The sequence below is a fragment of the Pezoporus wallicus genome, unplaced genomic scaffold (genome assembly GCF_028554395.1).
Source record: "Pezoporus wallicus isolate ANWC-B61680 ecotype Strahan unplaced genomic scaffold, APGP_CSIRO_Pwel_v1 scaffold_3294, whole genome shotgun sequence".
NCBI lineage: Eukaryota > Metazoa > Chordata > Aves > Psittaciformes > Psittacidae > Pezoporus > Pezoporus wallicus.
This window is the reverse complement of record NW_026635478.1, coordinates 16326286-16350812: the sequence shown is the minus strand read 5'-3', so window position 1 is coordinate 16350812 and position 24527 is coordinate 16326286. Positions and strand designations below refer to the sequence as shown.

The 24527-nt window shown below is 41.6% G+C and overlaps 1 protein-coding gene across 2 annotated transcripts in view; it reads right to left on the bottom strand.

Annotated features, from left to right (window-relative positions):
• ATF7IP (activating transcription factor 7 interacting protein) overlaps positions 1–24527 on the bottom strand; it is a 105595-nt gene that overhangs the window by 66388 nt on the left and 14680 nt on the right. Inside the window, exon 1 of one of the 2 annotated variants that reach the window (XM_057430425.1) lies at positions 22491–23391. The exons of the other annotated variant lie outside the window; for it this stretch is intronic. The gene's annotated coding sequence lies outside the window, so the exon portion shown is untranslated. Of the gene's footprint in view, positions 1–22490; positions 23392–24527 lie in introns of those variants that run through there. 2 annotated transcript variants of the gene reach the window in all.

Here is a 24527-nt window from a genome sequence, read left to right as displayed (position 1 = left end):
GTCTTCTCAGGCCAGGTTTCAGAGGACAGGAATACAAAATAAAAAAGAAGACAGAGATGTTTGACTTGATAAATGAAGACCTCTGCCCTTTTAGAAAAAGAAGCTACAGACCTCTAGTGAAATCAACTTACACTTCCAGAAGTACTTCCTATGTCTTAAGAGGCTCTTCACTAATGACCTTGATGATGCTTGAGATTACGAAGGATGCAGAAGGCATTCCTGGCTTTAAACTTCACATCTAGGATGATTTTTTTTCTTTTTTCTTCTTAAAGACAGCTATGATGAGCCCCAGTTTGCAGACACTCAACATCATCAACAGTGCATGTGTCCTGGTTTCATCTGGGATAAGTGTTAAGCATGACAGCATGGTAGCTGACAGTGAACTTGTGGATAGAAGTCAGCCAGGAACATTTTCTTGGTGCCAACTGGTAAAATTGCAGGTAATAGCCTAGTGAACCAGAGAAATACAGATGTGATCATCTTATGACCCATGCCTCTTCCTGCTCAGAAAGAGTGGATCTAGAGCCATCTCCAATGCCAGTGTTGCATTCTTAAGTGGAAAGGATGGAAGTAAAATCAAAACGTATTTCTTCCAGTAATGAGGTGATTGTTTTGCTTGCTACTGCAAATCTTTAAAAATAAGAAAACTTTACAAATTCATGAACCATTGATAGTTTGCAGAAAACATTATACTAGCATTCACTGTAGCATACAATACCAAAAAAAAGGAGCTGCAAGTTTAGTTGAACCAACAGAGTATTTGACAGGGATTTTGAGCCTGCACCCAAAAACTAATGGCCAGTGAGACTGACAGCACTTTCAGTAGCAGTTAATACGTGGTCTGTAAAACACTTTTCCAAACTGCTGTCTAAAAAGCTCAAAATAGCTTTACAAAAGCATCCTCAATTTTACCATTGTGGTAGGGCAAAAAGCAGTTGTGAAGCAACAGTCCAGGAGCATCATCATTGCAAACTCAAAAGTACATGAAGAATTTATATGGCTATTTTGGACTTCTTGCCTTCCTAAACCCCATATGAAGTTATACAGAGAAAAGTGCATCTGCACAGGGTCACTCAGACAGAATGTTCACCGACAACAAACTTTTTTTTCTTGTTGTGAATGCTTCCCAAATGGCACCCAGAGTTAGATGCCATCAAAGATTTTGAATGAAGAGTATAATTACAATACCTAGCAGTCTTTCATTTTTGCCTGGAAGAAGCCTTCATCCTAAAGATGATTTTTTTTCTAAGAATAATACTGAGTAAGGACTCTGCTCATATAGGATGAGTAGCAGGCTTTTCCACTTTTGTATGGATTTCCTTATCAAAGTTGTTTTCTTGGTGTTTTTTGTACTGTATAGTTTGATAGAGACAACACACCCTCTCCCACAAAATATCTTTCTGTACTACATCAGAACTGGAGGTAAACCCACACTTTCTGATGGACAGTATTAGGATATTCTCTACAAAATGCTAGTAATAGAAAGAAAACAGATTCTGCTTACCATGTTTTAGCAAAATCCTCACATGACATTGATAGAAAACTGCTTTGTTGCCTGTTACTCGGAATTCAGTTAACTTTCTCACTTTCTGTAACAGAGTAGCTGAAAACAGGGACAATTCCTTCTGCATCCTTTTTGCTGGGGCTGCATATTTTTTGCTTTACGTCAAGATCCAAATTTAGTTCTTCCTGATTCTTTTTATCATGTAGAGCAGAATTTGAGACAGAAGTCCTCTGACTGTAGGACGCTGGGTTTCTTAGTTCAGGCAGCCTTTTTAACCTGAAGGCTTATGCAAACCGTGCTTGAAATATTGACTTAGAAACACAGAATCATAGAATAATTAGGGTTGGAAAGGACCTTAAGATCATCTAGTTCCAACCCCCCTGCCATGGGCAGGGACACCTCACACTAAACCATGTCACCCAAGGCTCTGTCCAACCTCACCTTGAACACTGCAAGGGATGGAGCATTCACAACTTCCCTGGGCAACCCATTCCAGTGCCTCTCCACCCTCACAGTAAAGAACTTCCTCCTTATTTCCAATCTAAACTTCCCCTTTTTAAGTTTTAACCCGTTACCCCTTGTCCCATCACTACAGTCCCTAACGAAGAGTCCCTCCCCAGCATCCTTACAGGCTCCCTTCAGATACTGGACGGCTGCTATGAGGTCTCCACGCAGCTTTCTCTTCTCCAGGCTGAACAGCTCCAACTTTCTCAGCCTGTCTTCATACGGGAGGTGCTCAAGCCCCTGATCTTCCTCGTGGCCCTCCTCTGGACTTGTTCCAACAGTTCCATGTCCTTTTAATGTTGAGGACACCAGAACTGCACACAATACTCCAAGTGAGATCTCACAAGAGCAGAGTAGAGGGGCAGGATCACCTCCTTCAACCCGGTGGTCACGCTCCTTTTGATGCAGCCCAGGATACAGTTGGCTTTCTGGGCTGCGAGCGCACACAGCTGGCTCATGTTAAGTTTCTCATTGACCAACACCCCCAAGTCCTCCTCCACAGGGCTGCTCTGAATCTCTTCTCTGCCCAGCCTGTAGGTCTGCCTGGGATTGCTCCGACCCAAGTGTAAGACCTTACACTTGGCATGGTTAAACTTCATGAGGTTGGCATCAGTCCACTTCACAAGCATGTCAAGGTCCCTCTGGATGGCATTCCTTCCCTCCAGCGAATCAATCGAGCCACACAGCTTGGTGTCACTGGAAGCTTGCTGAGAGCACACTCAATCCCACTGTCCATGTCAGCGATGAAGATGCTGAACAAGACCAGTCCCAACAGTGATCCCTGAGGGACACCATTCATCACTGGTCTCCAGCCGGACATTGAGCCTTTGACCACAATTCTTTGTGTACGTTCATGCAGCCAGTTCTTTATTCACCAAGTGGTCCATCCATCAAATTGATGTCTCTCCAGTTTAGAGACAAGGATGTCGTGTGGGACAGTGTCGAACACTTTGCACAAGTCCAGGTAGATGACATCAACTGCTCTACCCCTGTCCATCAGTTCTGTAGCCCCATCATAGAAGGCCACCAAATCGGTCAGGCAGGATTTCCCTTTGTGAAGCCATGGTGGCTGTCACCAACTACCTGGTTGTTTTTATGTGCCTTAGCATGCATTCCAGAAGAATCTGCTCCAAGATTTTGCCAGGCACAGAGGCTAGACTGACTGGTTGCAGTTCCCCCGGTCATCCATTTTCCCCTTCTTGAAAATGGGGGTTATATTTCACTTTATTCAGTTGTTGGGAACTTCACCTGACTGCCATGATTTTTCAAATATGATGGACGTGGCTTAGCAGCTTCATTCGCCAGCTCCTTCAGGACCCGCAGACAGATTTCATCCGGTCCCATCCACTTGTGCATTCAGGTTCTTAAGACGGTGTCAAACCCGATCCTCTCATGCAGTGGGCCTAAGGTCTTCATTCTCAGAGTCCCTGCATCTGCCTTCCAAGACTTGGGTGGTGTGATTGGAGAATTTGCCAGTGAAGACCAAGGCAAAGAAGTCATTAAGAACCTCAGCCTTCTCTAAATCCAGGGTAGCCAGTTCTCCTGATAGCTTCTGGAAAGGGCCCACGTTGTCCCTAGTCTGTCTTTTATTTACAATGTACTAACAGAATCCCTTCCTGTTATATTTCATATCCCTAGCCAAGTTTAATTCTAACTGGGCCTTAGCTTTCCTAATGTGGTCCCCTAGTTTCTCGGACAACATCTCTCTATTCTGACCAGGCTGCCTGTCCTTGCTTCCACCTTTTATAAGTCTCTTTTTTGTCTCTAAGTTTCCTCAGCAGCTCCTTATCCGTCCATAGAGGTCTCCTGGCCGTCCTGCTGCACTTCTATCTAGTCGGGACGCAGCACTCCTGAGCTTGTAGCAGGTGATCCCTGAATATCAACGAACAGCCTTAGGTCCCCCTGCCCTCTAGGGCTATATCCTATGTGTCATGGTTTAAGCTCAGCCAGCAACCCAGAACCACGCAGCCCCTCTCTCACTCCCCCTCTTCCTCCCCTCGCTCCCAGAAGGATGGGGAGGAGAATTGAAAGAATGTAACTCCCACAGCTTGAAATAAGAACAGTCCAGTACCTAAGGTGTAACACAAAACCACTACTGCTACCACCAGTAATAATAAAAGGGAAATAACAAGGGAAAAGAACACAAACACTCACCACCCGACGACCGATACCCAGCCCGACCCAAGCTGTGATGTACCCTTCTGGGTAACTGCCCCCAGTTTATATACTGGGCACAATATGTTGTGGTATGTATATGAAGGGGGACTATAGGGATGCTGGGAAGAGACTAATCATTAGAGACTGTAGTGAAAGGACAAGGGGTAACGGTTTAAAACTTAAACAGGGGAAGTTCAGACTGGACACAAGGAAGAAATTCTTTCCTGTTAGGGTGGTGAGGCACAGGAATGGGTTGCCCAGGAAGTTGTGAATGCTCCATCCCTTGCAGTGTTCAAGGCCAGGTTGGACAGAGCCTTGGGTAACATGGTTTAGTGGGAGGTGTCCCTGCCCATGGCAGGGTGTTTGGAACTAGATGATCTTAAGGTCCTTTCCAACCCTAACTATTCTATGATTCTAATTCTACATGAATACCTCTTTGGCTAGTTTGAGTCAGGTGTCCTGTCTCTGCTTCCTCCCAGCTCCCCCTACTCCCTGGCACAGCATAAGACTTAGAAAGTCCTAGGTCAAAGTAAACATTACTAGCAACAACTAAAAACACTGGTTTTATCAGCATTGTTCCCAGGCTGAAAGTCAAAAACACAGCACTGCACCAGCTGCTAAGAAGGAGAAAAATGTTCCATACCATTCATGTCATGCTCAGGTCCCATATACCATCACTCGTCTCATGTATTACGCATCCACACATACAAAGAGAGAGATATCATTCCTTAGTGCATGGACCAATTCCTATAAAGCTGCTGAGTTCATCTGGTCCATGATCTTGGGCTCCAAGTCTTGTAACAGTCTTTCAGAGCAGAAGAGACGGCGTGCAGTGTTAGACTGTTGCCTGCTGATGGCACTGCGGAACTCCTCTGGCCACTGCTGAGCTCCTCTGGTTTTGTCATTCTTTGCTGGGATGATGGTCAGAGGGAAGTCAGGGCCAGTTGCTGGTGAACTGAAGACATCTAGGTGGTAGGCTATAAACGTGCTACATAGCAGGCAACAGCATACAATTGAGTTCATTGGCTGTTTTCCCTTAAAATCAAATCCCCTTGAGGTACACATGGGACTTCCCCATCATCCCGCATTACCCACCCACTATATGTGCGTCCCTGAGCAAAAACAATCCCATGAATGGCTTTGACTTTACCTGAAGCAGGAATAACCCAGACTGTCTTCCCCAGCAAATTCTTTATGTGCACCACAGGAGCTTTATCCCCTTCTACAGTATGTAAAAGTTCTGACTGGGCTGGGCCAGCTCTGTTGGCAGATCCTCTGGTGTTGACCAACAAGGTGGCTTTTGGTAAATGTGTATCCCAATGTTTGAAAGTCCCACCACCCAGTGCTCTCAGTGTAGTTTTTAACTGCCCATTGTACCATTCGATTTTCCCAGAGGCTGGTGCATGGTAGGGGATGTGATATACCCACTCAATGCCATGCTCTTTGGCCCAAGTGTCTATAATGTTCTTCCAGAAATGAGTCCCATTGTCTGACTCATTTCTCTCTGGGGTGCCGTGTCACCACAAAATCTGTTTCTCAAGGCCCAGGATAGTGTTTTGGGCAGTGGTGTGGGGCACAGCGTATGTTTCCAGCCATCTGGTGGTTGCTTCCACATGGCGCTTGCCTTGGCAGGTTGGTGGGAGTGTGATTTAGTCAATCTGCCAGGGCTCCCCATATTTGTACTTCAGCCATCGTCCTCCATATCAAAGAGGCTTTAAATGATTGGCTTGCTTAACTGCAGCACCTATTTCACAGTTGTGAATAAGCTGGGCAATAGAGTCCGTTGTTAGGTCCACCCCTCAATCACGAGCCCATCTGTATGCTGCATCTCTGCCCTGATGGCCTGAGGTGTCATGGGCCCACTGGGCCAAAAATAATTCACCCTAATGCTGCCAATCAAATACCATCTGAGCCACTTCAATCTTAGCAGCTTTATCCACTTGTTGGTTGTTCTGGTGTTCCTCAGTGGCCCGACTCTTGGGTACATGAGCACCTACATGGTGTACCTTCACCACCAGGTTCTGCACCCAGGCAGTGATATCTTGCTACAGTGCAGCAGTGAGATGGGTTTACCTTTGCGTTGCCAGTTGCTCTGCTTCCATTGCTGCAACCACCCCCATAGGGCGTTTGCCACCATCCATGAGTCAGTATAGAGGTAAAGTACTGGCCACTTTTCTCCTTCAGCAATGTCCAAGGCCAGCTGGATGGCTTTCACCTCGGCAAACTGACTCGATTCACTCTCTCCTTTAGCAGTTTCTGCAACTTGTTGTAGGGGATTCCAAACAGCTGCCTTCCGTCTCTGATGCCTTCCCACAATACAGCAGGACCCATCAGCAAACAAGGCATATTGCTTTTCAGTTTCTGACAGTTTATCATATGGTGGGGCCTGTTCAGCACAAATCACCTCCTCCTCTGGTGACATTCCAAAATCTTTGCCCTCTGGCCAGTCCATGGTAACTTCTAGAATTCTTGCACGACTGGGATTTCCTATTCAAGCTCGCTGTGTAATTAGTGCAGCCCACTTACTCCATGCAGCATTGGTTGCATGACGTGTAGAGGAGACCCTGCCTTTGGACATCAAGCCCAGCACACGCAACCTGGGTGCCAGGAGGAGCTGTGCTTCAGTGCCAATCACTTCTGAAGCAGCTCGAACCCCTTCATAGGCTGCCAGTATCTCTTTCTCAGTTGGGTTATAGGGAGCCTCAGATCCTCTGTATCCTCAAGTCCAGAAGCCGAAGGGTCGACCTCAATTCTCCCCTGGAGCTTTCTGCCAGAGGCTCCAGGTAGGACCATTCTCCCCGGTTGCGGTGTAGAGTACATGTTTTACATGTGTCCGGGTCCTGACTGCTCCAAGGGCTACTGCATGAACTACCTCGCGTTTAATTTGCTCAAAGGCTTGTTGTTGCTCAGGGCCCCATTTAAATCATTCTTCTTCCAGGTCACATGATAGAGAGGGCTTACAATCAAACTTGGGATCCCAAATTTGGGATGTGCATTCTCCGGAACCCCACTGCACCCAAGAAAGCTTGCGTTTCTTTCTTATTAGTTGGTGGAGGTATTTCTGTTATCTTGTTGATCACATCTGTGGGGATCTGGCGATGTTCATCTTGCCATTTTATTCCCCAAAAACGGAATCTCCTGTGCAGGTCCCTTGACTTCATCCCATTTTATGGCAAAACCGGCTTTTAGCAGGATTTAGATTATTTTCCTCCCTTTCTCAAAAACTTCTTCCATTGTATCACCCCACACAATAATGTCATCAATGTATTGCAAGTGTTCTGGAGCTTGCCCCTGTTCCTGTGCAGTCTGGATCAGTCCATGGCACATGGTAGGGCTGTGTTTCCACCCCTGGGGCAGTCGGTACCAAGTGTACTGGATGCCCCTCCAAGTAAAAGCGAACTGTGGCCTGCACTCTGCTCCCAAAGGAATTGAGAAAAATGCATTGGCAGTATCAGTCGTGGCATACCACTTGGCTGCCTTTGACTCCAGTTCATACTGAAGTTCTAGCATGTCTGGTACGGCAGCACTCAATGGCGGTCTGACTTAATTCAGGCGATGATAGTCTACTGTTAGTCTCCACTCTTCACTAGATTTTTACACTGGCCATATGGGGTTATTAAAGGGTTATCAGGTCCTGCTGATTGCTCCGTGGCTCTCCAGTCTACGGATGACCTTATGGATGGGAATCAAGAAAGTCTCGGTTGGCATGATACTGCCACCATTGCACTGTTGTGGTCACAACTGGCACTTCTTGTTCTTCAACCTTCAGCAATCCCACAACAGAAGGATCCTCTTCTTCTTCTTCCTCTTATTCACGTAATAATAACTCCTGATCAGATGCTGTCCTGTGTAGTAAGTGCATTGTTTCTTCATCTTTCTTCACTATACAGGTTGCTTTTCGTGCCTCTTTTTTGCTTTCCCCCTTGCGTACAGGGGCAACCAATATTGGCACGACTGGCTCCTCTGGTTTAGCTGCACTGATTATCACTGTGGTTGGAGTGGCTGCAGTATCTGTTGTCAGGGTTGGTGGAGCCACAGTGCTTGGGGTTTGAGTAGCACCAGCAGCTGTGCTGTCTGTTGCTGTCAGGGTTTGGGTAGCTGCTGTACTTGTCACTGGGGCTGGTGTAGCTGCTGTCCTTGGAACTGGATTAGCTGTGTTGTCTGTTGTACTCAAGAGTTTGCATAGCTGCAGTACTTGTCACTGAGGCTGGTGTAGCTGCTGGGCTTGGAGCTGGTGTACCTGTGCTGTCGCAGTCGGAGTTTGAGTAGCTGCTGCACCTGTCGCTAGGGTTGGTGTAGCTGCTGTATTTGGAGTTGGAGTAGCTGTGTTGTTTGTTGCATTGCCATCAGATCCAGAGACTTTTTTTTTCCCTTTGAAGGTGCTGGATAGTGTTGAACAGGGCTCTGTAAGGACATGCCAAGCCCCAGCACGTTGCCAATGATTTGTCCCTCTCTGGTATGACCACACCTCATTTAAGTGTTTTACTAATTTTTCTGGATTTTGCATGTGTTCAGTGCAGAAGTTCCAAAGCACTGGAGGGGCCCACTGGCCTAGATACTTGCCCATACTATCCCACACACCCTGCCACTCACGACTGTCCAGCCTTGGGGAAAATCTCTTGGTCCTCCTATATCGTCATTTAACCCCAGACAAGGCCCATACCCGACTTTGCTTAACTTTCGAGATCAGACGAAATGGTAGTGGTAAAACACACCCTGTATGTGTGCCAATATGGTGATCCCCATCACAATCACAATCAGCAGGTCTCAAGGGTACCCAAAGGCCATCCGAAACCTTCAGAATTCTCAAATGATGCTGTAAATAGTCTGGTGGTAGGGGCTGGGAAGGTAAAGGAATGTCTCTTTCATAGGTTGACCACCCGAGGATGGGGAAAAAAGATGTGTAATTGCTAAACACTTCTATTATATACCTGCCAAGGTATAGAGGTGATGACCAAACTGGGAACGCAAGCCAGGCCAGTTTCATGATCAACCAGTCTATTGTATTAGAAGTCATTACCATAAAGTACAGTGAAACAAGAACCTTAGCCCAAGCCCCCCAGCTGATAAACACTAAAACAGCAAATACCAGCTGTAAGTAAGGTACAACATGCTAAAACTCCAAGATCAACAGCAACAACTTTGAGAGCCAATAAATCAGCATTGTGACGAGTGACTATTAATATGAAACAATGAATGCTTATGACAAATAGTCAGATCTGTCTTTATCTCAACCCTTTGTGCCCCACGTTGGGCCCCATAAAGAACTGTCATGGATTAAGCCCAGCCAGCAACCAAGAACACAGAGCCGCACGCTCACTCCCTCTCTTCCTCCCCCTGCTTCTGGAGGGATGGGGAAGAGAATCAAAAGAATGTAACTCCCACGGGTTGAGATAAGAACACTCCAGTAGCCAAGGTATAACACAAACCACTACTGCTACCACCAGTAATAATAATGATAAGGGAAATAATAAGGGAAGAGAATACAAACGCTCACCACCCGACAACTGAGACCCAGCCTGACCCAAGGAGTGATGTAGCCCTTCTGGCTAACTGCCCCCAGTTTATAGACCGGGTATGACATGCTGTGCTATGGAATACCTCTTTGGCTAGTTTGGGTCAGGTGTCCTGTCTCTGCTTCCTCCCAGCTTCCCCTACTCCCTGGCAGAGCACGAGACTTAGAAAGTCCTTGGTCAGAGTAAACATTACTTAGCAACAACTAAAACCATCAGTGTTATCAGCGTTTTTCCCAGGCTGAAAGTCAAAACCACAGCACTGCACCAGCTACTAAGACTGAGAAAAATGACTGCTATTGCTGAACCCAGGACACCATGGAACTTTACTAAGCAGGCTCCTGAAAAGGCCAAAGTCTGCTCTCTTGAAGTGCAGGCCAGTGAGCTTGCTGCATGCTCTTCTCACTGTCCTGAGGATCTTGAACTTGACCATCTCATGATCACCAATTCACAAGGGGCCTCCTAGACACCTCTTCTTTGTTCACTGGAGATCCTTTGTTACAGTCGGCGTGTTCAGCCTATGACTAGAGTACCAGATTCTAAACCATGAGATCTAAAACTAGCCATCAGAGTTCTTTCTCAACTGAGATGCAACTGGGCTGACATTGCTGGCATGACACAGCTCTGGTTCACTTGGAAACTGTGAAAGATGATTGAAGTTGATAGGAAAAGTGAGAAATGCTCTTTAGAGCTTCTTACTCCATCTCAGAATCCTGTTAGTCACTGCCTTACTGCCTTAGCAGCTTCCAAAGACCCAAATAACTATTTCAGTCAGCTTAAATTCTTGCATCTTCTCATTATTACCCAGTCGAGAACTTAAAACACAGGGTCTGCCAGCACCTCTTGGAAGATATTCCTTAAAAAGGCTGAAAAATATCCTGCTCTGTCTGAAGCCTTTAGAGGGCCTGAGACTTCCCCAAGAAAAAAAGAAATGAAATCTACGTGACTAAATATAAGAAAAGACAAAATCTGGTTTGCTTCTCCATTTGTGGCTTTGTGTTCTGCACTATATTTGAAAAAGCTGAAGAAATGAAAAGAGAGACAGACCTAAGACAGAAAGCATTTCAAATGAAGTTAGACTTGAAAACAGAAGGGTGTTTATTAAGTCAGACTAAACGACAGTGAGGAAAAAACACCTCATATTACTCCACAACTTCCACACATTTATAGATCTTTCTCATTGTTATTCTACATGAACATAGCATTCTGTAAAGCCAAAATAGTAAGAATACTTTCCAAATTCAATACAAGAGATTAGACTTCAACCCCCTTCAAACCAAAAACTTTGAAAACAAAAATTAGGTAATACCCTCGGAAGCAAAAAATTAATTTTTCTCTGTCTTTGTAAAAAACACTCTTTCTTCAAAACTATAAAATAATTCTGTTCTACAGTTATTGCTCATATTTACAGGATTGTTGACAGTGAAGTAAAGGATCAATATGCCTTTTTGCAGTGACAAATCCTACACCCATATTCCTCAGTTCCACATTTCCACCCTATGCTATTTCTATTGTGTTGGCAAAACAGTTCGTAAAACACTGTGCAGTGAGCAATAGAACCAGTTTCCCTTCAAGCAGCCCTTCAGACCAGTCCTTCTATCCAGCTCCTTGCTTTACCAACATCATGAAGAGGATGGCAAAGGCTAGGACCAAATAGCTAAAACCAGGAAGGTACAAGGGCTGCTTAAGCAGGTTGATGTAAAAATGTTGAAATCACAGCTCTGATTATTTCCAACTCATTTTCAATCTACTTAAGCCACAGCTATTGGTGGCTTATGTACCTTACCACCACATGATGGGGAGTTTGTGCGCAGTGTGTGTCTACCTGTATGTGAAATTCCTCAAGCTATGCTGTTTACATGTGTTTCTATCATGTATGACTACATACTCAGAACTGCGAACTCAAGTTCTCCCTCCCTCTACACACAGCTGTGCACCCTCCTTTCCCCATGCTCACTAGCAAATAAAAAAAAAACCACAAACAAAAAACAAGAAACCAAACTAAAAATATCCATTCCCAAAAAATCCCCAAAGCTCAACAATCAAACAAAACCAAACCCCAAATCACCACACTTTTAGCTCATTAGAGCAATTTCATTGCCATAGAGATGTCTGAGCTGTTCAACATTATGAGATACTTAGTTATAAACCAAAAGCAGCAAAAGATTTGTCTTCAAGTGTCACTGTAAGCCAGAAAAATACTAAAGGGTATTCTGTAAAAGGAACTACTTTGCTCATCAGACTTCTTTCCTTTCTAGAAGTCCGAATTCCCGGAAAGATAATCAATAACCAATCAAGTCATAGAGGCAGTTTCACCAAAAATTGAATTAAAATGCTCAGATTCTTCCACTATAGGCTGTTCTGGCCACTGCTCTCTACTTTTGAAGGTCTGGCTTTTCAGCTGCTCTGTTCAAGATTTCTTCAAATGTGAGGTTCCATAGGAGGGGCTTTATTTCTCACAAAGATCTGCTTAGTTCAATCTTTCAGATTATTCAGGCAGTGAAGGTGAGATGAAACAGACAGCATACATACCGAATTCAGGTCTGAGTAGTTTCTGATACATTCTACCAATATCTGTCAGTCTGAAGGAGTGTGTGAAAATTTACACAAGATCCAGGTACAGTGAAGGCCTCAGGCCTGGAGATTCTAAAGTCTCCATACTGCAAGAGCAGAACTTACTAGCAAAGATACACCAGTCTGTAAAAGCAGAGAAGCACAAAATGTAAAAAAAGGAGAGAACAAAACAGAGGTCTTCATGACAAGAATGTAATAGCAACAAATTCTCTATGCCTTGCTGGACAACTGGAGTTTCAGTGCAATGTATGCCTGTTTGCTGGCAGGACAACACACATGTATCCCTATGGATAAATATTACTTTAGCAAAAAAAAGTCATCAAATTACTCTTCCTCATAATCACATGGAATTGCAGGGGGTATGGGTGTTACCACAAAAGTCAGTTTTGCAAAGGTGAATGCTTGCCAGAAGTGGCTGTATGTTCAACATACCCATGCATATTCACAGCTTTTGGAGTAAACTACTTACATATTAATGAGATTTCCAGGAGCTAATTATAATATCTGCATTCTAATTACATATACGCTTTCTTGCTGAGTTTGTGTCTCTGGTGCTCATCAGTCGTCTTCCTCACTATGTTTACTGAATGAACTCAGTGCTTGTGCATGCTCCCAAGGTCCTAATGCTGAGTTAGCAGTTGGTATGTCCTTGCTTTTGTTCTGTTCCAGTCTCACTCCTCATTGGGCACCACTCTGCTAGCCATCTTGAAGGCTAGCATCCTTGGTCTTATTTACTGTCTCCTTAGTTATCAGTCCCACGATGTTCCTTCCCGTCAGCCAAACATTCCTTTCTCTGTGTTTGCAAGTTAGAACAGTTTGCTCTATTCTACTACGAGACTTTAAAGCCACACACACTATCATTAGTTTAAACCTATAATTTAAGCCTACATGGGGACAACCCCCAAATAAAACTTTGGGATTACTCTAATGATCGTTTTCTAGCCACAGTACCTGTGTGCTTGTGTATGTGTGTATGCATGTGCACAATGACAAATCACGAGGATGTGGCATTATCTTTAGCACAACAGAGTGTGACCTGGAGAGTAAAGTGCAAGACTGATGCTGAAGATGATCTTGTTTCTATTTCAGTTCCACTACTCATCAACAACTTTGCCCTGTCAAAACAGCATTATTACCTGCCCTTTTCTTGACTGAAAAGTGAGATTCAGGGATGAGTCTTTCTCTGTAAAATCTACTGTCAGAAGTCAGGAATTGTGATAAAGTGATCCACAAGAGTCTTGCCTCTTGCATTTTCTTAGGAAAAAAGCTTCAGCCTGTCAGCAGGTACTGAGAGGAGACTCAGTAACACATGGAAGTAAATACAAAGGTAAATAAATTTATTTTAAAAGACAACTTTTATCTAGTTTATGCTTTAAGAAGACAATACATTTCAAGTTCACAATGGATATGGAACACGTTTCATAACCTTAAAATCTATACCACACAAAATCATTGCTTTTTAAGTAAAATAAAGAATGGGAGAAAGATTTTAGTAGATCTGAAAATACATACAATTTTGGAACAAACCCACCTACAAAGCTTGTCTTGTAAGAGAGAAAAGGTAAGATTAGATGAATGACAAATTATGAATTCCTAAGAGCTGGCATCATTTTCTGTGAAGCTTAACATTGAATGTGAGTATCTTCGGATCAATTCTTGATCCATTATAACACAGTGTAGGGCATATTTTACCAAGTAAGGGACTTCCCTATTCAGAATGTTAGTCTGATACTGAATTCATTTTGAAGAGTGAAAGTTTTGATTAATAAATTCACTGCTTCTAAGAATATTCCACAAGTTACAAGTTCATTCTAAATGCCACTGTTTGTGTCACCTTTTTTTCACAAGGATATTGAAATAAACATGACAAAAAGCCCCAAATAACCAAAGCAAAAATAACTATTTCAGTGCTTCAGCATCTTTGCTGAGGATCAGAATGCTTCTCCTATGAAAAGTTTCAAAAAAAGATAAATCAAAAAAAATTCAGACACTGCTTCTTGAATTCATCTGTTGTACCAAATCATTCAAATTTATGAGAGCACGGAACAGAAAATGGTGTATCTTGATGGGGAAAAACAGATCGACTTGTGCTCCATTATCCAAACACGTGCATCTTAGTTTAAGCAAAGTACAATGCCATGCTTTACCTGAAGAGTTCTGAAGTGCTCAGACCTTCCAACTTTAAGGACAACAGGATACAGAGGTTACAATAAACTGTGGTAAATGTGAAAGTTCAAGGAACTTTGGAACACACAGCATTAAGATTCAGTAGCCCAAGCACAGGCAACTAGTGCTGTTTTTGATGCTCTGGAATCTGCACAAAGCTAGCACACAAGATGTAGAGAAGACCAGCGCCCTTCTGGAAACACAGCTGAGATGCAAGTCACATCCTAGAGCATCTTAAATGGCTCTACACGACTGTACTTGTGAAGTGGATCCTATCCTTGAAAGCTAACTCATGCTAAACTCCAGAAGTGTAGGAAGCTCACAGCAAACACCTCCTTCGTGTCTCCAAGCTACTAACAAACGGTCTGGCTGCTGCAGAGGAAGTCTCTTGGGTACCACCTAAGGCATATAATAAAACTAGTATTTTGCGGTACACTTTTAAGGGAATCAAACTCCTAAAATGTCATTTTCTTCGTATGTTTAATACATCAAAAGCAAAGATCAATTCAAAGTGATCCTTGCGCTTCACAAAAGGGCACAGATTCCATGGTCTGTAACTAGCTCAGTAACAGTTACAAATTAATGAAAATTCCACACTGTACATAAAAGAAGGCTTATCTGACCTCTGAAAATGGCTGAGGTAAAGAGCTCTTGAGTGAATTGGTATCTTTTCTAGATTGATTTTTTTTTTTCTTCACTCAAATAAGAAGCCTGGCCAAGTTTTGCAGAGAAGCAACTAATAACAAACATGGATTCTCGTATGCAAAGCTCACCATTACAGTTTTGTTTCATCTAATTTAAAATGCTGATACTCAGAAGAGCTTAAAGATTCAAAAGAGCTTATAGAAAGATTCTGTATTAAAATCTTGCAAGTATCAAGGTCCCCCACCTTTCCAAAACAGAGTTAGAGAAATTTCATTATGTTTCTAATGGACATTAAGAGAGTTAATAATTTCACCTCCTGAAGGCCTTGAGCAGCCACTTATCTAGAATACTGTACTCTCAACTGTGTATTTCCAACTATATAAAACATGTTTAACCTGATGATTGTTCTCCCAAACAAGTGATTTGATGCACAGTAGTGAAGATGATTTATGAAATAAAACACCTGCTTGACAGGCAGCAGAAAATAAGCTACATCTTTTAATCTTTTGTAAAATACATAACATTGTCGTGTTCTCCCAGAACACAGGAGTCTTAAATAGGAAGACTGAAACCCAGCTATAAGTTACCCTCAGTCTGAAAATGCTTTATTATCAAAACCTCTCTATTCCATGGAACTCAACTTTACTGCAAATCAAGAAGCAATTCTTTGAGAAAGCTATAAAGCTTAGAATGTATCTGTTTAATTTGGTGTCCAAAAAAATGTTCTCACTCCCACAAATGGTACCCAGATGCAAAAGCTTAGTGAAATCTCTTGACATCATATTCAGACTACAGTATGTTTGTATGTAAGTCTCTGACTAGTCATATGGCACAGTATAATGCAGAAGTCTCCTGGGAAATTGATGATGCCATTTTATGCATTTGGACTTTCATGGTTAGAGATACCCTATAATTTAAGAATTGCACATGGTTGCTGGGGTTTTGGGCAAACTTAGTCCACTTATGCTAAATTTTCAAAGCAATGTGCTCCACATCTTGATATACTACTATTGTGAGTTCAGGTTCACAGTGCCCACAGATTTCAGTACTTGTGCAGACACTCTGTCTGGATCAGCCTTCTCAATGATGGTGACAGTGGTGTTGGTCACCCAAATGGTTTCTTCTCAAAACCCAAACAATTTTAAGTACTGATCACCAAAGTGTTTCCACCTTCCTCTACGGAAGGTCGGCCACAACCAGGGACTAGTGAGTGAGTGATACATGCTGCTTTCATTAACAGACTTGAGATTTAGAAAACAAAAAGCAAAGTACCAAATGCAAAACACTAAAATAACATCTAAACCAAAAAGTAAACTGTGCTGAGAGAACAAAAGCTAGTCAGATTTTGCATACAAGCAAAAGAACACTGTAGCTACTAAGGGGTAAATAATGTTAACTTTTCCCAGATCAAGTATCAGCCAGTTTATCAGGTTTGCATTTGTTAAAGTGTATTATTTATTCTGTAGTCTGTGTTCCAATATCCTTGTTAAATGAAAGCTAGTTCTTTGTTAGAAACAGTAACTTCTCTTTAGAGGATGGAAGCAAAGCCTTCCCCCTAAAAGAAGCTCACGTCCTATACTGAGTTACAAATAATCACAGCATGTCCAAACCAATAGTCTGCATCATCTACTTCAAGTGGCACTAAAGCTACATTTTAGCATTTTTACTTTGATATGATAGCTGGATTTTCTATACCAAGTGAACAGGTTTGGGTTTGGTTTTGCAATGCCTCTTCTCCATTATCGAGTTCACTGATCATTTCCTAGTCTGAAGAATACAAGCTACTTACAAAATTTGTCTTATGCTGTCAAGCAATGCTTCCTGGAACACACATGCAGCTCTTTTGCTAGCATGCATACTAGATTTATCCCAGCCAATGAAAGAAAGCAGACGCAATCCTACAGTTTTCTCACTTTGAGAACTAGCTCATGAGACATCAGTTTCATTCTCCCTGCTGTTGTGAAGTATGTAATACTTGCTGTTAAGACAGTTCAGCACAAAATCCTGGGCTGCAACACATTCAGAATTCTCCGTCCATCACATCTTACAACAGCAAATCCATGTGTGACAGATATTCATAATTTCCCCTTCTTGGTCCCATAATGAAACTAACTGCATGCACTAGAAATTGCTGATGCTCTACCTCAATCAGAGCTGGAAAACTTCATAACTGTTTTCAGTAACATATTCATTGTTTGCAGCACCAATTAGCAGATCTTTCCCTAGTAAACTTCAGTTCTATTCAGAACAGCTAAACAAGGCTTTCACCCTTCTTTCTGTGAGGCTGCTGATGAAGAACACAAAGGACCTTTTCCCCTCTCACCCCAACACACACACATACATATTTCAGGCCTATACCACAATACCACTGATAGCTATACTTGTCACTGATCATAGTGCCACTGAAGTTCTAGAACAAGGCAATACAAAAGCTGTGCTATTCACAGCTTTAAATATTGTTCTTTTCCTTAAAAACCAACAAAACAAAAACAAACAAAAACCCCACAGAAAACCCCAAACAAAACAAACAAAAAAACCCAACCCAAACCACAAACAAAGCAGATTTAAGTGCAAAAGGAAAGCATCACATAAGGTGAAATTTTAGGGCAGGTCTAACCACAAATTAATAGAAAAATCCACAACAGAAGAGAAATACAATTGTAAATAAAAAAATATAAAATCACTGACTACACAAAGGTAACATTTTACCCAGTACGACTAAATATTATTAGGTATTTTACTTTTCTTGACTCCAACTTGACTCTATAACTGTTTCACTTAACAGTTTTGCTGCATGGAGATTAAGCCTTGCCTACTCTCCTCTCAGAAAAGAGGGGATGGGAGGAAACAGCAAAAGTATCCAGAATCACTGCAATATGTCTGGTCAATAATACCAAACGCCTAGAATTAAGGAAGACTTTGTAAAGCATGACAACAAAAGAACCATTTCTAGTCTCATCAGACCATTAAATGGCTTTAACTGTCCATTTGCTGAAACCAGAAAGGCACTTCCTTGGCTAATACAAAATTGGCTAATTTTCTTGACCTCATCATCTAAATATCTTATCTGGCTAAGAGCCACAAGATGACATGGTCCAGAAGACCTAGACGACTTTTGTGGGGTCTCACCACATCAGTTAAGGCTGGGCATGGTTTGGAAGAGTATGTAAGAAGCTCCAAGCCAAACTAGTGATAAAGGTCCCCACTAGGTAACTGTCCCCACTAGGTTAACTGTATCCCATAATCAGACATACAGATTACATGGAAGACTTAATTCCAGCATTATTCCATGTAACCCAGCTGCAGAGTTGACAGATGGCAAGTAATACATCAGCTGTTCCAAATCCATATACCATCTAAGTGCAATAGGTTGGCCATTCTTTTACTTTGAAGCCTGTCTTCAAATCAAGATTAGATGTCTTTCTGTAAAGGCAAAACACACAGAAAATTCACTCCTTGCTTTTAAAAATATTAGCTGGTCTGCCTCCAGCTTCCCCCACCCTGACTGGAGAGCCTATCTGAGTAGTCATTTCTGCTTTCCAAAGGAACACAGAATCCTAGAATGGTTAGGGTTGGAAAGGATCTTAAGATCATCCAGTTCCAACCCCCCTGCCATGTGCAGGGATGTCTCACACAAGACCATTTCGCCCAAGGTTCTCTCCAATGTGACCCTGAGCACTGCCAGGGACAGAGCACTGACCACTTCTTTGGACAACCTGTTTCAGTGCCTCACTACCCTCACAGTAAAGAGCTTCTTCTTTATATCTAACCTGAACATACCCTGCTTAAGTTTAAGCCCATTATCCCTTGGTCCTGTTGCTACAGTACCTGATCAAGAGTCCCTCTCCAGTATCTTTGTAGGCCCCCTTCAGATACTGGAAGGCTGTTATGAGGTCTCCCCATGCAGCTTCAACAGAATTACTGCTTTATTTATTTATTTATTATTTTACTTTTTATTTTTTTTCTTTTAAAACTCAAGACTGGGCTGCATAAGCAAAACCAGCCTGTCCATCAAAGGAAATGATTACTCCACTCTGGTGCCTGAAGCTACAGATGAAATATGGTACATCCACTTCCAGGACTCAGGTCCAGTGGAGAGCCACCAAGACAGTTAAGGGCTGGAGAACATGACAGATGGACTGAAATTACTGAACTGAATTTGCTAAGTGAGGAGAACTAATTGCTCTCTTTAACAACCTACTTGGCATTCATAGAGAAGACAAAGCCATACTATTTTCAGAGATGCACAGCACACTGACAAGCTTTGCAGCAAAGTAAATTACAGAGAGATACAGAGAGAAGTTCTTCACCACAAAGTTTATTTAGAGTGGTTGTGGAATCTCCACACTTGCCAATTTTTGAGCCTCACCTTGACAAACCTTGGAGCAACCTAGTCTAATTTTGAAGTTACCATCCTTTGAAGAAGTCAGAGTACATGACCTCTGTAAGTCCCTTCCTACCTAAATTACTGGTTTAACTTCTACATTATTTTAAATAATTTTAAATTATTTTAAATCATTTTGTTCTTGAGCCAGACTAATTTTTGTGCCTTTTCCCAGACACCTTCCTAATTTTTCAGTATCGTAAAAAAACGTTATGGACAACAGGGCTGTAACCTGTGCTAAAACAGAATCCACATTATCAGTATAGCCCAGGCAGATTAGTAGGAGTGAAGCATATGATATCATTACTCTTTCTCTGCATTCAAGAATTTCAGCCCCTCTACATTAACTTTTTATTTGGGACCTTTTTTTGTCTCCATCATCCCTACTTAATTCCAGGGTTGGGGTTCCTGGTAAGCAGATATATTCTATAACAGATGGTTTCTAAATGTACAACTTCAGATTTTGCTGTGTAATAGCAGACTTTGAGTGGGCTCCACAAAGCAAATTATCCAGATGACTGTAAAAGTCAATCCTCCTATCCTCTGTAAGTTAACAAAAGTAACTTCTTTGATTGGTATTGTAAAGCAACAAAACTTGGCGCATGCTTCCTACCCCTCGCCCCTTCAAAAGCTTTAAAAAGCTTTTTAACCAATGTAACGTTTTATTGATACAGTGATTGGGGATGGGGAAGAGCTGTTTGTTATTTAAGAAAGACTGTATCAAGGCATAATAGCATTTCAAATATAAGGTATTTACACCAAGCACCCTTGTTCGAAACCAAGTAACATTAAGATTTTATTTAATAAAGTCTTACTTCTGTTAAACCAGGTCAGCATTAATTCTAATAATATTCTTTTGCATTTACTGACTTCCTCAGGTGCCCCTCCATTATTTCTCCCCAAGATTGATGAGAGAATAAACAGCTATTTGGGTCATCCTACTTGACGTTCTTTAAGCAAGCCTTCGAGGTCTTCTGGAATTCACAATGTATTTCCCTTATAGGGAAAGACACCTCAGAAAATAAATATTCTCAGCCAATTCTTTCAGAACTCTTGGGTGCAAATTACAAAGACCTGTTCATAGCCTTTGTTAAGAAAGGTCTATCATGCACTCTTTAGTATCTTCCTTGTAACTTCTAGATTTTAAGTACCGAAATCACCTGCAAGATATTATAACATAATCTCACTTTATTAAAAAAAAAAAATCCAAAACACGTAATCTGACTTCTCTTTCACTTTGAATCATGTTATTGTTAAAAATTGAGAAATTCTTTTTAAGAGTAATACAGGTGACTAGTCATGGTTTTCTCTCAGCAACATTTTTTTCATCACTTTTCTAATTTTCATGCCTTTTCTACTCTTCCTTGTACTTACACTTTACAAAAAAGGAGTAAGGGGTCCTGAACTGCTTCATTCACTCTGCAATGAAAGCAAGACAGATTTTAATCCATAAAGGCAGAATTTGCCCTTTATGGACCAGCTTTATATAGTTTTTAATCGTGATTTCTAATGTCATTTATTTGGGGAAAATCTAACATAAATATATATATATATATTTAAATAGTTTCTCACACACACACTCCCCCACATACCATTTTTGTTGTTTTTTTAGTCTGGACATGTATATAGACCAGACTTCTAAATGAAAAGCAGAACTGTATCCTATATTAAATCTTAAGTTACTACTAAAACAAACTTAATAAAGGTACCAAAATAAACTAGATAATTACAAAAAAGACTCACTTGGCCCAAGTTGGTGGCATGCAGAATTTTACTCTGCCATATCAGTACTTAAGTATACCTTTATTATCATTAAATTTTAAATTTCCCCTCCCCAATACAACCAGTAATAGTTCTCTTTCCTGCTCTACTTACATCTTTTCTGTTAGCCTTAATTCACAGTCCATTTCAGAATGGCTTCAGCACTTTCAGACCCTACTACTGCCATTTTAAACATAAATAATCTGCTTATTTTGCTCATCTACCTTTTTAGCTTTATTCTCTTTGATTAATCTATTTTTTCCTTCAACCAGGCAAGGCCCACCTACTGCCAGTTTCACATGCCTACCTTGAGCTGCTGCCTGCCTTTTAAGTAACCATTTCCTTGAACTGTTCATGCATCTCGAATTATCTCTTTGTCTCTAGCTCAGAGACTTCTCAGATCCAGCCACTTTCTTTTACCATCTCCCCTTTCCAGCCCCCCATCCTGTCAAAATTTTGATTTGTAAAACAAAAACAACTCACCCATGTTTGTGCAGAATTAGCACATCTGCCTCATGCAGTCATTTCATGCACTACATGCATAGCCACAATGCAGTATATTATGTAATTAGCAATACTGCAATTTAAAATTTGCTGCTTTAAGGCAAGTTTATCGTCTTCTGAGGGGGGAGATGAGACAAAAGCCGTATTCTGATCCGTTTCCCTATTTACAAATACACCTTTTCAATCTTACATAAATGCACTTGAGAATGCGCATTTATACTAAAAGACACATGGCCAACAGTTCAATGTCCAATAATTAACAGCTTTCCCATCTCAAAAAGAAGAGAATTCAAACTACAATCAAATGATGATGTTTCTTCATAATACCATGATGCCAAAAAGAACACCAGTGGTGGATTCAACCTTCTTAACTCTGTACCCTTATCAGGGATAAGTTCATAGTATTGCTAAGCATCAACTGGTGTCACTATAGAGACAGTAACAGTAACAAACGAGTACAGGTTTGGGTTTGAACCAACCAAACACAGTGCCATTAGCAGCAAAAATTACATACTCATATTTCTACTCATATTTCTGATACTTCTAAAGTGATCAGTTTTACTGAAGCAAACATTTCACAATAACTATTAATGTTCCTCTTAACAACAGCAACCCCAAAACAATTACAGCAAGAACAAACAACTTCCAGGCCCCCCAGAAAACACATACTTGAATTTATTTCATGGCATTATGCCAAAGAGGGGATGGACACCTCAGTGGAAAAATAACTTCAAAGGCCTCTAAAATATTAATGCAGAACACAAGTTGCTTCTCTTACCTGGCGAGAAGGTGTCACGTGCAAAATGAGCTTCCTCCTGTGAGTAAGCCACTGACTTGTAGCTCATTTGCATAAGTATCACAAGCTACAAGTAGACTTCCAGGTCGGCCATCTTGATACTAAGATCTTGTTTTGTTTACATAACAGCATGAGTACTATTTTTTAGCCAGCCTGAGCTATGCTGTCGTACATCTCTGCTAGTAACCTGCATCTGCTTGTTAAAGCCTGCTGGAACTCCCACTTCTCCACACAAGTGGCTGAAGGTGTCAGGAGTGCCCCTGCAGCTCACTGAGCATGCCACAGCCTCCAAGGAAACGCTGCAACTGCAAGTGCCTCCAGTCGGACTCTTTGTACTGCCTTCTGTGCTGCCAACTATTAGCACTGCAGCAACTATGTGCAGTGAAGTACCTCCCACATACCACACAGTAGTACCAACAAGCATAAATTTATTACAGCACAGCACAAGACAGCACACTACAAAGGAAAGAAAGAAGAAAGCTTGAATTTCCTCACAGGATTTTCACTTACTAGCAATCTAATTACACGTAGGTTATTTTGTGCATCTTTTCATTTTCATCAGCATGACTCTTACAGTCCAGAAACCAGAGTGCTCCTGCAATCCACACACAGAAGTCCATGACACATGTTAGGTGCTGCCGACGCGCAGCCAGACTGCAGTTACAGCTAGCTGGCGCCAGTGAAAATTTACATAAAGGGGCCTCATTTCAGGAATCAATTGCAGCAGAATATTGCTAAGCAAAACCTCTCCTTGCCAGACTACTACGGGTTCTAGAATACACCGTAATAGTTACTTGCTTACTAGTAATCCAGATCCGGGCCAGAAGTCAGCTGCTGCTGTTACTGTTCATACAAGCGAAAATTAAAGAGTCTCTGCAAAAGAAATTCCACTTTGAAGCCTGTTCCTAGTAGGATGTGTTACTGCACTAGTCACAGCAATTTTGGTGAGCCCTCTGTAGCAATGGAAATAGCATAAAAAAAAAGGGTATGTGCGATGCTCAGCAACCAGCTTTTCTTAAACTGATAGTTCCATCATTTTGCAACTTACCAATAACCAATACCAGCTACAGGTAAACTAGACCCATTTTTAATCTAATGCTGATGGGTAACATGTATGGCCATTTAATTTGCTGCTTCCCCTTCACATTCATTTTTTTTCTTCGTTAGATGAAACAAAGCAAAAATCAGGGCCATGGACTTACACCTTCTTTAGGTAAAAGGTACAGTGCCAAGTAGAGGCAGGAGCTTGGATTTCAGCCTCACTCTGATGTCAAATAGGTAATTTCTTCATTCTAATCTTTTCCAGTCAGAGTCCAAATACATTAACAAATATACTTACACGTTATAAATACATATGTTCATATGATATGTTAATGTACTTATAGAAATTACCTAAGTGCTTAGTTTCAAAAAACAACAAAACCTAGGCTTTGCTTATTATTGTGTATGTGTAAAGGATGAATCATTCACCAGTACCTTTTTCATCTCATTTGCTGCCTTATAAGAAATTTTTACAGCATGCAACAAATAAGTGCAAATAAATGTACTAGTTATTATACTAATTGTAAACATGAATTTGTGAAACCTTGAATAAAATCGCATTAAAGCCACAGAAATGTCTGACATCTAGCAAAACACTGCTGCAGCTGCAGCTTGGCACCATTTAGCGGTAAGTGATGGGAGACTGATGCCTGTAGGCTCCTGCAAGGCAAACACAGGGCCTCAGGACCGTAAGCGCGTGCTTTTCACCACAGGCCTCTTCTAGTTCTCTACACTGTTCTCTTCGGAATGCCAAGTGTCAAGCCTATACATAGTCAAATCATACCTCCCCTTTTCCCAGTGTGAGTGAAATTTGCTGTAAGGCTGGTTCTAGGTTATTTGAGTATAACAGAATTTGCTCGTCTGTAATGTCAAAAAGATACTGATTTTTTGTCTGAAAGTATTTAAAAATTGATCCTCAGCTGTTGTATCCAAAAGCCTAAAGTGATGTTTAAGGGAAAAACAATTATTTTCCCAGAA